Source organism: Ochotona princeps, chromosome 2 (assembly GCF_030435755.1).
Source record: "Ochotona princeps isolate mOchPri1 chromosome 2, mOchPri1.hap1, whole genome shotgun sequence".
In the NCBI taxonomy this organism is placed as follows: domain Eukaryota; kingdom Metazoa; phylum Chordata; class Mammalia; order Lagomorpha; family Ochotonidae; genus Ochotona; species Ochotona princeps.
In genome coordinates, this window is record NC_080833.1 from 126,764,019 (window position 1) to 126,774,478 (window position 10,460).

At 41.9% G+C, this 10,460-nt stretch overlaps 1 pseudogene; it reads left to right on the forward strand.

Annotated features, from left to right (window-relative positions):
* Positions 1–1,342: 1,342 nt before the first annotated feature.
* Positions 1,343–5,682, forward strand: LOC101518764 (catenin alpha-1-like; annotated as a pseudogene).
* The last annotated feature ends 4,778 nt before the right edge of the window (positions 5,683–10,460 follow it).

Here is a 10,460-nt window from a genome sequence, read left to right on the forward strand (position 1 = left end):
TTCAGGAAAGACCATCCAGAAAGGTTTCCTAAGAGCAAATGGAAAACACAACAGGTTGCCTGGAAAGCAGTGGAGTTAAGATTGGTATTAGAGAGTCTGTTAGCAATCTTTCAGAATGCAGAAACAGGTTGTGGGTCGCATACAGGAACTATGAAACTCTGATCACATATATTTATTTTGAAAAAAAAATTAAAGCTACATTCCTGTAAAAGTTTTACAGTTGATTCAGGATGATAGAGGAGAATGACTGTGGATCTAATTATTAGTGCTATTAGGATTGCCACATGAAGAGCTGCAGAGGAATAGTAACACAGTAGTCCTAAAAATTAGTTAATAGAAATTAGAGAATGAGAGATTACAAAAGCAATGAAATCAGAAAACAATAAAACGGTTTATTTTCCAAGCAATTTGAATAAGAAGCTGGAATGTCAAAGCAATATACAATTGATACTTTGCTTTATCTCTCACTCTGTCTCTCTTTTAAAAGGCATTTGGAAACCACAGGAAGGAAAAAAAACCTCACATTTTTAATAAACTAAGTATGCAGGAGGCAGTGTTACGGCACAATGGATTATCCCACTCCTTAACACATCTGTGTCCTTTATCGTTTATCAGAATAACTGATTTTAAGTCCTACCTCCACTTCAGATTCTGCTTCCTGCTAACACTCACCCTGTGAGGAGCAGACAATGGTCTAAATACTTCAGTCTCTGCCATCCATATGGAAGAGTCAGAAGCAATTTGGGCTTTTACTTGACCCAGCTCCAGCTGTTGTAGGAACTTAGGATGTGATCCAGCAAACAGAGGCTGTCTCTTTCAGTCTTTCTGTCACTGTGCAATTTAAATAAATATAAACCAATGCATAGTTATTTTGAAAAGGACTATAGCCTCTGGTAAAGTTGTTAAATAAATAATAGAGTTAAAATTTGTAGGGTAAAAGTATGAGGCTATTATATACACTTAGGGAAAGGTTATAAAATGAAAGTAAGCTGTTTAGAATGACAAAACATTGTGTTTAACATCAAGAACTGAACAGAGGTTAAAGTAGGCATGCACTTTAAAATAAAACATGCTGCTTGTTATCGTACCATTATCCACTTGGAGAAGCAGAAACACAGTTGTCAAGGTTACCCTGAAGAATGTTACCAGAGGTGCTCAAAGGCTTACCTTGCTTTATATTAAGCATGTATTCTGTATATTTTATGGTTTTTTTTTTTTGCTTCCCTTACCTTTAAAATAATTCTGTGGTAGATTTAATTAGAAACAATTAGTTGTATATCTGAATTTTACAGTTAATAATAGTGTCCATGGATGCAGCTACGAGTCAGGTGATACATCAGCGATGTGGCTTCCTTCACATCGCTTCATGTTGCACTTCATACTGAAGCCCTGGAAGGTCAGAGAAGGAAGAGACAGGCACGTCTAATTAGTTCAGCCGACTGGAGAACTCGATGACTACCTTTAATGCTTTGCTTGGTTTCTCTCTGTCCTTCTGTAAAACACAGGTTGATGATCCAATGCCAATGTTTGGTAAATAATAAATTCCTATTTTGATTTTAGCATTAGAATATCAAAATTGATGGCCATGCTTTTGCATCAAACAATATGTGACTTCCTAATGCATACTTTGAAGTTTTGAGTAGAAATTCAGCTTCATTAAAATTGCCAATAGCTTAAACAGAAACATGCTGAGTAAAATATAATACCAATAGAATTTATGCCGTAAAAAAATTATTAAGATTTGATAATGAAATTGATTTCTCTCAGGAGTTGAGCATGTTTACACTGATAGACTTTATAAGGTGTGCTATGTGGAGTCTGCAGCTAACTCTTTAATTTTTGATCGCCTTGTTAATGTAGCAGTGGCTGGGAGAGTGGTTAGTTTGCAAACAACTTGGGGAAATAACCAACAGGTGAATCAACTCAACATGACACAAGATTCCCCAAGTGAATAAAGCCTGCCAGGAGGGACCTTCTGCCCAGGGGCAGAGGATGCCCTGGGTACTCCCTTTGGAGACTCCTACCTATCTGTTGTTCTCATTGCTCATCATGAGGGGAAGAATTGGAGAAGTAGAATTGGAGGGAAATTCTACTGAGTTCTGCCCAATACGCCTCAAAACAGTGACTCCCATTACAAACAGTCTTAAGTTGCCAAGAAGAACCTAAGATGTCAGGATTATGAAGTGCAAAGTAGCATCATGAATGGGATACAGGAAGAGAAAATGAATACTGAATTTTAAAGAAGAAAGTGATTGCATCACGCAGAAGCCTTTGAATAATGTACTGATCAGAGCAGGTCCACCTGCTCAGCCCGGAGCTGAATATTGTGATCCTCTCCCGTTTCCCTTCCACTCCTGTAAGATGCTGGGTCTGTAGGGAAAGCTTAGCTACTTCCTGGGTGAAAAAGTAGAAGTCTTGTTCATACAGCAAACCAAGCCTTCACATCTGACCTCCTATTTAGCTAGACTATACTTCAAAAAAAAAAAAAAAAATGGGATTCAATGAGATTTTTACTCTCATTTGAGAGCTGGCATTCCAATATTTGTGTCTTATCCATGATTAAAGATGGATATTTGCTTGAAGTTGCCAGAATATATTAGTTCATTTTTCTCCTATATGTGAAAATATATGGTAGAGCTGTAACAAGTACTTAGGGATTTGGCAGTGTTTAGCGATAATATTGTTCTAGAGGAAGTCTGCACATGTTTACTGTCATGTAGACTAAAAGGTGGGTTGATTGTCAATTTGAATTTTTGTTCTTGACATTAGAATTATGCTACATTACAAATGAAACAGTTTTACAAACTTTTGATCCACTTTAAAATACTTAATAACCAATATTGGTTGCCATCAATCAGTTCAGAATATACATATGTTTTCTATATCCTACAAATATGCGTCACTTGAACATAAGTGTTGTGGTAATAATAATCAAAAAGGAAATAAAAATTCACTAATCCACACCTTAGTAAAGATTTCCCTTTGCAAAATCAATGCAATACTTTCCGTATCTAAAACATACTAGTATATAAGCATGAGTATAAATCCATAAACACTTCAGAATGTCGTGAATTCAGTGTGTCCTAGCCAACAAGGAGGAAAAGAATCAATAGTCTCCACAACATTTCTGAATTCAGCAACAAATAATCTTGCTTAATAAAACAATCATTTTGTAAAGCAATTACTTTTTTAAGATTTGTTTCATTTTTTTTATTGCAAAGTCAGATATGCAGAGAGGAAGAGAGACAGTGAGGAAGATTTTCTGTCTGATGATTCAGTCCCCAAGTGACTACAATGGCCGGTGCTGTGCCAATCCAAAGCCAGGATCCAGGAACTTCTCCCAGGTCTCCCATGCAGGTGCAGGGTCCCAAGGTTTTGGGTCGTCCTCGACTGCTTTCCCAGGCCACAAGCTGGATGGGAAATGGAGCTGCTGGGATTAGAACCTGAGCCCATATGGGATCCTGGTGCGTTCAAGGCAAGAACTTTAGCCATTAGGTTACCGCACTGGTCCCCAAAGCAATTATTTCAATAGTAGACTCCGGCATGATGGCTCAGTTGTTAAATAATCACCTTGCATGCTCCAGGATCCACTATGGGCACTGGTTCATGTCCTGACTGACACACTTCTTTTTTTTATTTTATTACAAAGTCAGATATACAGAGAGGAGGAGAGACAGAGAGGAAGATCTTCCTTCCGTCCGATGATTCACTCCCCAAGTGAGCCGCAATGGGCCAGTGCACGCCAATCCAAAGCCGGGAACCAGGAACTTCTTCTGGGTCTTCCACGAGGGTGCAGGGTCCCAAAGCATTGGGCTGTCCTCCACTGCTTTCCCAGGGCACAAGCAGGGAGCTGGATGGGAAGTGGAGCTGCCGGGATTAGAACCGGCGCCCATATGGGATCCCAGGGCTTTCAAGGCGAGAACTTTAGCCACTAGGCCACGCCACTGGGCCCTGGCTGATACACTTCTGATCCAGCTCCCTGAGTGTAGCCAGAGAGAGCACTAGAAGATGACCCGAAGACTTGAGACCCTGCATCCAGCGTGGGAGACCCAGAAGAAGCTCTTGGCTCCTGGCTCCTGGCTCCTGGCTTCTGATCTGGCCAGTGCAGTCATTTGGGAAGTGAACCAGCAGATGGAAACTATTTCTACCTGTCTCTCCTTCTCTCCATAAATCTGTTCTGCATTTCCAATAAAAATAATTTTTTAAATGAACAGAACTGAAATGTTTGAAATGAATTGTCGTGGTTTCATATAGCCATGTGTCCACCATCTACTGTATTTTGCTTTCAACTGAAATGCTTTTATGGACTAATAGGAAAAATCCATTATGATCTCTAGATTCTTTGCTGAAGTTTTTTTTTTTTTCAGTTTCATAGTGGACTTTATTGGGGAAAGTTAGCACAAAAAACATTCAAAAATCATAAAATGTAAATAAGTAAAGTTCTACCTTGCAGCTCTAGTGATGGCTACAGTAATCACAGATACAGCAAAGGATAAATCATGGCCTAAGCAACCTCTCCTTGGGCTGCCATGGGCCCAAGGCAGGGCCCAAGGCAGAGCCCAGTGCTGCACTGAGATTTGGAGCATGATTTGATTACAGCATCACTACGTTCCAGTGGGGACAAGCAACTTCATGAAAGCCCCTCAGCAGAGTGTGTTAGTCATTGCCATAGACAGCCATCGTTGTCATGAAACACAGTCTTTCTTACTGTCAACCCCCTGGAGCCCTTCCTTCCCAGGACACTGCTCCAAATGTTGCCAAGGTTATTGACTGAGGTCACCTTTGAAGTCAAACGGGCCTGCCTACATCGGGGGCTGCTGAGAGTTCATCGATGCCTCCTGCTTGGTGTATGATGGCATCCCAGGACTTCAGGAAAGTGGTACTGATAATTGGGATCCCAGAGGAGCTGGATGACTCTGACTTTGAAACGGGAAGATTTCATTGTCAGAAGCAGGACAAGCATCCAGATTGAGAATGATGAGCTGATAGCCGGCCGGAGTGCCCAGGCGATCATGGCACAGCTTCCCCAAGAGCAGAAAGCAAAGATAGCTGAGCAGGTGGCCAGGGTCCAGGAGAAGAGCAAATTGGATGCCAAGGTGTCCAAGTGGGATGACTTTGTACTGACCATGATGAAAGTGATCAACTTCACCCAAGCCAAAGGGCCACTTAAGAACACATCCGACGTGATAAGTGCTGCCAAGAAGATTGTGGACCACAGTCCCAGATGGATAAGCTTGGCCTCAGGATCGGCAGACCATTGCCCGGATTTGGCCTGTAAGCAGGACCTGCTGGCGAACTTGCAGCGCATCACCCTCTACTGCCACCAGCTCAGCATCTGCAGCAAAGGACAAGGCAGAGGTGCAGAAACTCGGTGAATAGCTCGTCCTTTCTGGGGTGGACAGCGCTATGTCCCTGATCCAGGCAGCCAAGAATCTGATGAACGCCTTGGTGCAGACAATGAAGGTGTTCTACGTGGCCTCCACCAAGTACCAGACATTTCAGGGAATGGTGTCACTCAACCTGCCTGCTGTGTCTTGGGAGATGAAGGAGCCTAAGAAAAAGCCTTTGGTGAAGAGGGAGAAGAGGGATGAGAGATAGAACCAGATTAGACAGGCATCTCAAAAGAAGCATGTCAACCCCATGCAGGCCCTTAGCAAGTTCAAAGCCGTGGACAACATCTAATCCAGAGCCACACAAGCTGCCCCAGGTACCTCAGGCTCAGTCATTATTCTTTCCCGGTGGGTTTGCTAAGTAGGCGCTGCCTTGAACCCTGTAAAAGCAACATATTTTGCAAGATTTATTTCTTTTTACAAAGATAAGGAGGGAGAGGGAAAAGAATCTTTCATCCACTGGTTCACTCTCTGAATGACTGCAAAGGCTGGAGCTGAACTGACCTGAAATCAGGAGCCATGAGTACAGGGTCCTAAGGCTTTGGGCTATCCTCCACTGCCTTTGCAGAGCATAAGCAAGGAGTTGGGTGGGAAGCAAAACAACTGGGACATAAATTAATGTCAAGAGAGGTGACCGTGCTGGTAGGTGGAGGGTTAGCATGCAGAGCAATAATACCAGCACCTGATCTCTAGATTCTAAAGCTTGGAGACACTTTAACAAGAAAAAGAGGACAATCGTTGCTGGCTATTAGAAATTTGTTACTCTAAAGTTTCTGCTTTACAGTAGCCAGATGGATGAATTATGGAATCTAGGGTTTTAGAAAATATTCCTTGCTAGCATAGGCAGATGTGTGACATGTTAGGGCTAAATGTGAGTATCCTCACAGGGAATGCACAGTGGTTATATGGTGATGCGTTTAAGTTGCATGTGCAGGTACCAGCACCTTCCTGCTCTACTTAACTTCCAAGCACCTGATAGAAACAATCTCTTTGAAACTCAGTAGAGCCCTGTGATTATGAGGTGCGTAAAAGTTTTGAGTATGCTATCCAAGTTGGTTCTTTAATATTTGGTCCATTATTTGAATTGTTGATTTACACTGTGTATCAGTGTAAGCATAGCTATATTCTCACAGTTTGTTATTTATGTTGAGATCATTGAGAATCCATTTTTGGTAGCTCTTTGGAATATACACTACATCATTACCAAGTCACCTTTTGGAATGGAATAGAAAGTTATTTTATGTGGAATGAGTTCACCATGTAATCTTGAATGATACCATCTGGATGTATTTGTCAATATCTCATACAGGGAAGAGGTGAGTGTAAGAATCTCCATGTATAATTCTTCACCATAGTAGAGTTGAGTCTTGTATGGGAATTGCTCTTTCAGATCAGTAAGAATGAAAAGTACTATCAAAGTTAATCTGAAATGTCCCTATATTTTATCCCAGTAATACCTTTCTCAGTTTCTACAACACACAAATAACTCAAAGACAGGCAAACTATAGCAAGCAAAACGGGGCCCTTTTGTAAGTAAATTTGTCGAGCCAAGTGTTTCAATATGACAGATTAAGGCATCGCCAGACAAAGTATATGTATTTTAAAAATTGCATCATTACATATCCACCTTATTTGCTTATGCATGTGCATGTGGCTGATGTCATACACAGCTGAGTTGAACAGTCTGACATAGGCTGTCAGGACTTTATAGGAAGTTTCATCACTCCTGACTTGATCACTCCATCATTTGGTAGAGCTTGAGATGCACTGCTCATGACTGGTAGCCAAAGTGTAAAAGGATAAACAATAAGATCATAGTAAAGGGGTTTGTTCACAAATAAGTACTTTTTCAGTGATTAAATACTTTTTATTATTATTATTAATTATTTTGCATTATGTGACAGTTTCATAGGCTCTGGGAATCCCTCCACCCCTCCCCACGCCCCTCCCCCATGGTGGATTCCTCCACCTTGATGCAGTATTACAGTTCAAATTTAATCAAGATTCTTTCCTTGCAAACATATACCAAGCATAGAGTCCAGCTACTTATTGTCCAGATGGGTTGAACAGTTTCTTGGGGAGACCATTTCTGGTCCAAAGTTAGAGCTGGTAGAATATCATCCCAGTCAATTAAGAGTCCCAATATAACATCAACAGCAATTTGCAATATTATGGAATTGACGTGGTTGTGAGTAACCAGTATGTTAAAAAAAAAAAAAAAGCAAGTCCTAACCACAACCTATGATTAGCTCATTGACATTTCAATTTTAGTTTATATACAGGACCGGCTGCTATATACCTTAAAATGGCTATAAGGTACCATTCAGCTGTCTCGTGTCTATTTCATTTTAGTATTTAGCCATTTGTTGTATTGAAGTCTAATTTTGCTGATTTTGGCAGATTTTAGGATAATCTAGACTGGCTTGTAACTCTAACAAGACATTTGTAGAAATTTAAGGTGCAGAACATTTTTTTTTTTTTGGAGGGGGGTGTGCAGGAAAATCCTCAACACTATGGTGAGGAGTAACTAATCTTTGTGTCCCACTCAGCGAGGCATGAGCCAATCCACGCCAGCTCTTTCCTGTCAGATTTCAACCTCTACTTTCTGTTGTTTGCTCGGACCAGAGAAAGCTCTTCTCCCTGGTCCCAAAGGACATTTATTGTTCTTCTGTTTCTGCGGACCACTCAGGGCTTCTGGTTGTCTTTCAGATGACGTTGGTTTCTGCACGATAGTGTTTGGACTTTTTCCATCCCCTGCGGAAGCTCCGGTTGGGGGTGGGTGACCTCAGAGTACTCAGCCTCTGAGGGCATCCAATTCCCTGTGGCCTCCTTGGCAGTTGGGATATAGTCCTTGTTGCTCGTATTAATAGTTTGTGGTGAAGGTCTGGGAGTCTTCATGGTTGGGATCCAAACTTCCTCCTTACCACCTGCTCCACTCTGGAGTGCCCCCCTTCTCCACGCACATGACCTCCTGTTAAGAGGTTGTCAGGATCACACCCGATTCCCCCCTCATGCATTGGTATAGTAGTTTTACTATTGTTTAGTGCTGCTTTGAGTCTGTTGTCTATGAATTACCAGATTTGATCTTGATAGGCTATATTGTACTTTTTCCTCACTCTTTTTATGGTCCTGAAAGACTTCCCTGCACTCCCCCCCCATTACGGTTTAACATAGCGTATTGAGGGTATAGTAGGTTTTACAGTTTTTCGATGTAGATCTTAAGTATTCTGACATTCATTGTTGGTTTATAGATTATATCGCATTATCTTATTACATTGGATGCAGGTTGTTATAGATTGCACTAATATTACAATATACAGGTACTATCTTCCAAGTTGTCATCTTTTCATCTCAGATTAAGGCAAACATGTGGTATTTAACCTTTTGGGATTGGTTCATTTCTCTTAGCATGATGGATTCCATTCAGGCCCATTTGACCACAAAGAACTGCATTTTGTTTTTTTAATAGCTGAGTAGTATTCCATAGAGTAGATGAGCCATGGCTTTCTTATCCAATCGTCTGCTGATGGGCATTTAGGTTGCTTCCAGGTTTTTGCGATTGTAGATTGTGCTGCTATGAACATAGGCGTGCATGTTGGTTTCTTGTGTAGGAGATGTTTTGGATATATTCCTAGGAGTGCTATTGCTGGATCATATGGTATGTTGATTTTCAGTTGTTTGAGTATTCGCCAAACTGATTCCCATAGAGGCTGTGCAAGTCTGCAGTCCCACCAGCAGTGGAGAAGGGTTCCCTTTTCCCCACATCCTCGCCAGCAAGTGTTGGTAGTATTATGTATGTGTGCCATCCTTACTGGAGTTAGGTGGTACCTCATTGTTGTCTTCATTTGGATTTCCCTTCTTGCCAGGGAACTTGAGCATTTTTTCATATGCTTGTTTGCCATTTGGGTTTGTTCTTTTGTGAAATGTCTGCCCATTTCCCGTGCCCATTTCATGAGCAGTTTGTTCTGGTGTTTTGGTTTCTCTGGAGATCTTTGTATATTCTGGAGATCAGCCCTCTATCTCCTATGTAGTGTGCAAAGATCTTCTCCCATTCTGTAGGTTGTTTTTTTACTTTGTTGATTGTTTCTCTAGCTGTACAGAAACTTCTTAGTTTGATGAGGTCCCAATTGTTTATTTTGGTCTCGATTTCTACAATAAGTATTAATAGTAAGAGACCAATTTCAGAGATTAGAGGCTTCTAGAATCTTTATTATGCCTTCTTTGAGATAAACCAGAGATCTTCCAGCTGAACAATTTTAAAAATTTAATTACTTATTGTTTCACTAGCAACAAGAGTGACAGAGAGAGAGAGGGAGAGACACAGAAAGAAAAAAGACTTGCATAAGCTGGTTACCTCCCCAAGTACCCACGCAGGCCAGGAGGCCAGGCCGAGTCCAGGAGCTTCTTCCACGTCTTCCAAGCAAGCACAGGGGCCTGAGTGCTTGCATCATCTACTTCTGCTCTCCCTGACACACTGGCAAGGAATCGGATGTGAAGCAGAGCAGCCAGGAGTGCAACTGAAACCCAAATGGGATGCCAGTGTTACAGGCAGTGACTTGAGCCACTCTACTGTGACACTAGCCTCAGTGCAGGACCCGGCAGTAAATTTTGTAATGAATTCTAAGTAAAATTCATGTAAGAATGCCTGTACACAGCTGCCTAGGTTGCCTTGTACCTGGCTAGTGTTGCACTGCTGGAAGAGAGACAGCCAGTGGCTGGCTGACATTCTGTGCCCGATTCCTGCTGATCTATGTTGAATGTGCCAGTGTGCCAGCATAGATGCCAATTAAATATGCCACAATGTCAAATCTGCAAGGATTGGTGATGGGAATGGGGCTGCTGCCATCCAGTTTGCAGGGTCCTTGAGCTGGGGTGGTGGGCACTGAAGGCTTTGGAAGTAGAAAGAGCTACAGTTGTGAGCCTGTCCAGGCCAGGCAACTGCATCCAGGGGCAGACACAAGAGTCAGGGCAGGGCTGGGCAAAACAGTGGGCCCAAATGTCTGTTATGTGTATGAGATCTGCAGTTGGGTTGCAGAATGGGCAAGAGTCCTAAACACCTCCTGGGCCAGG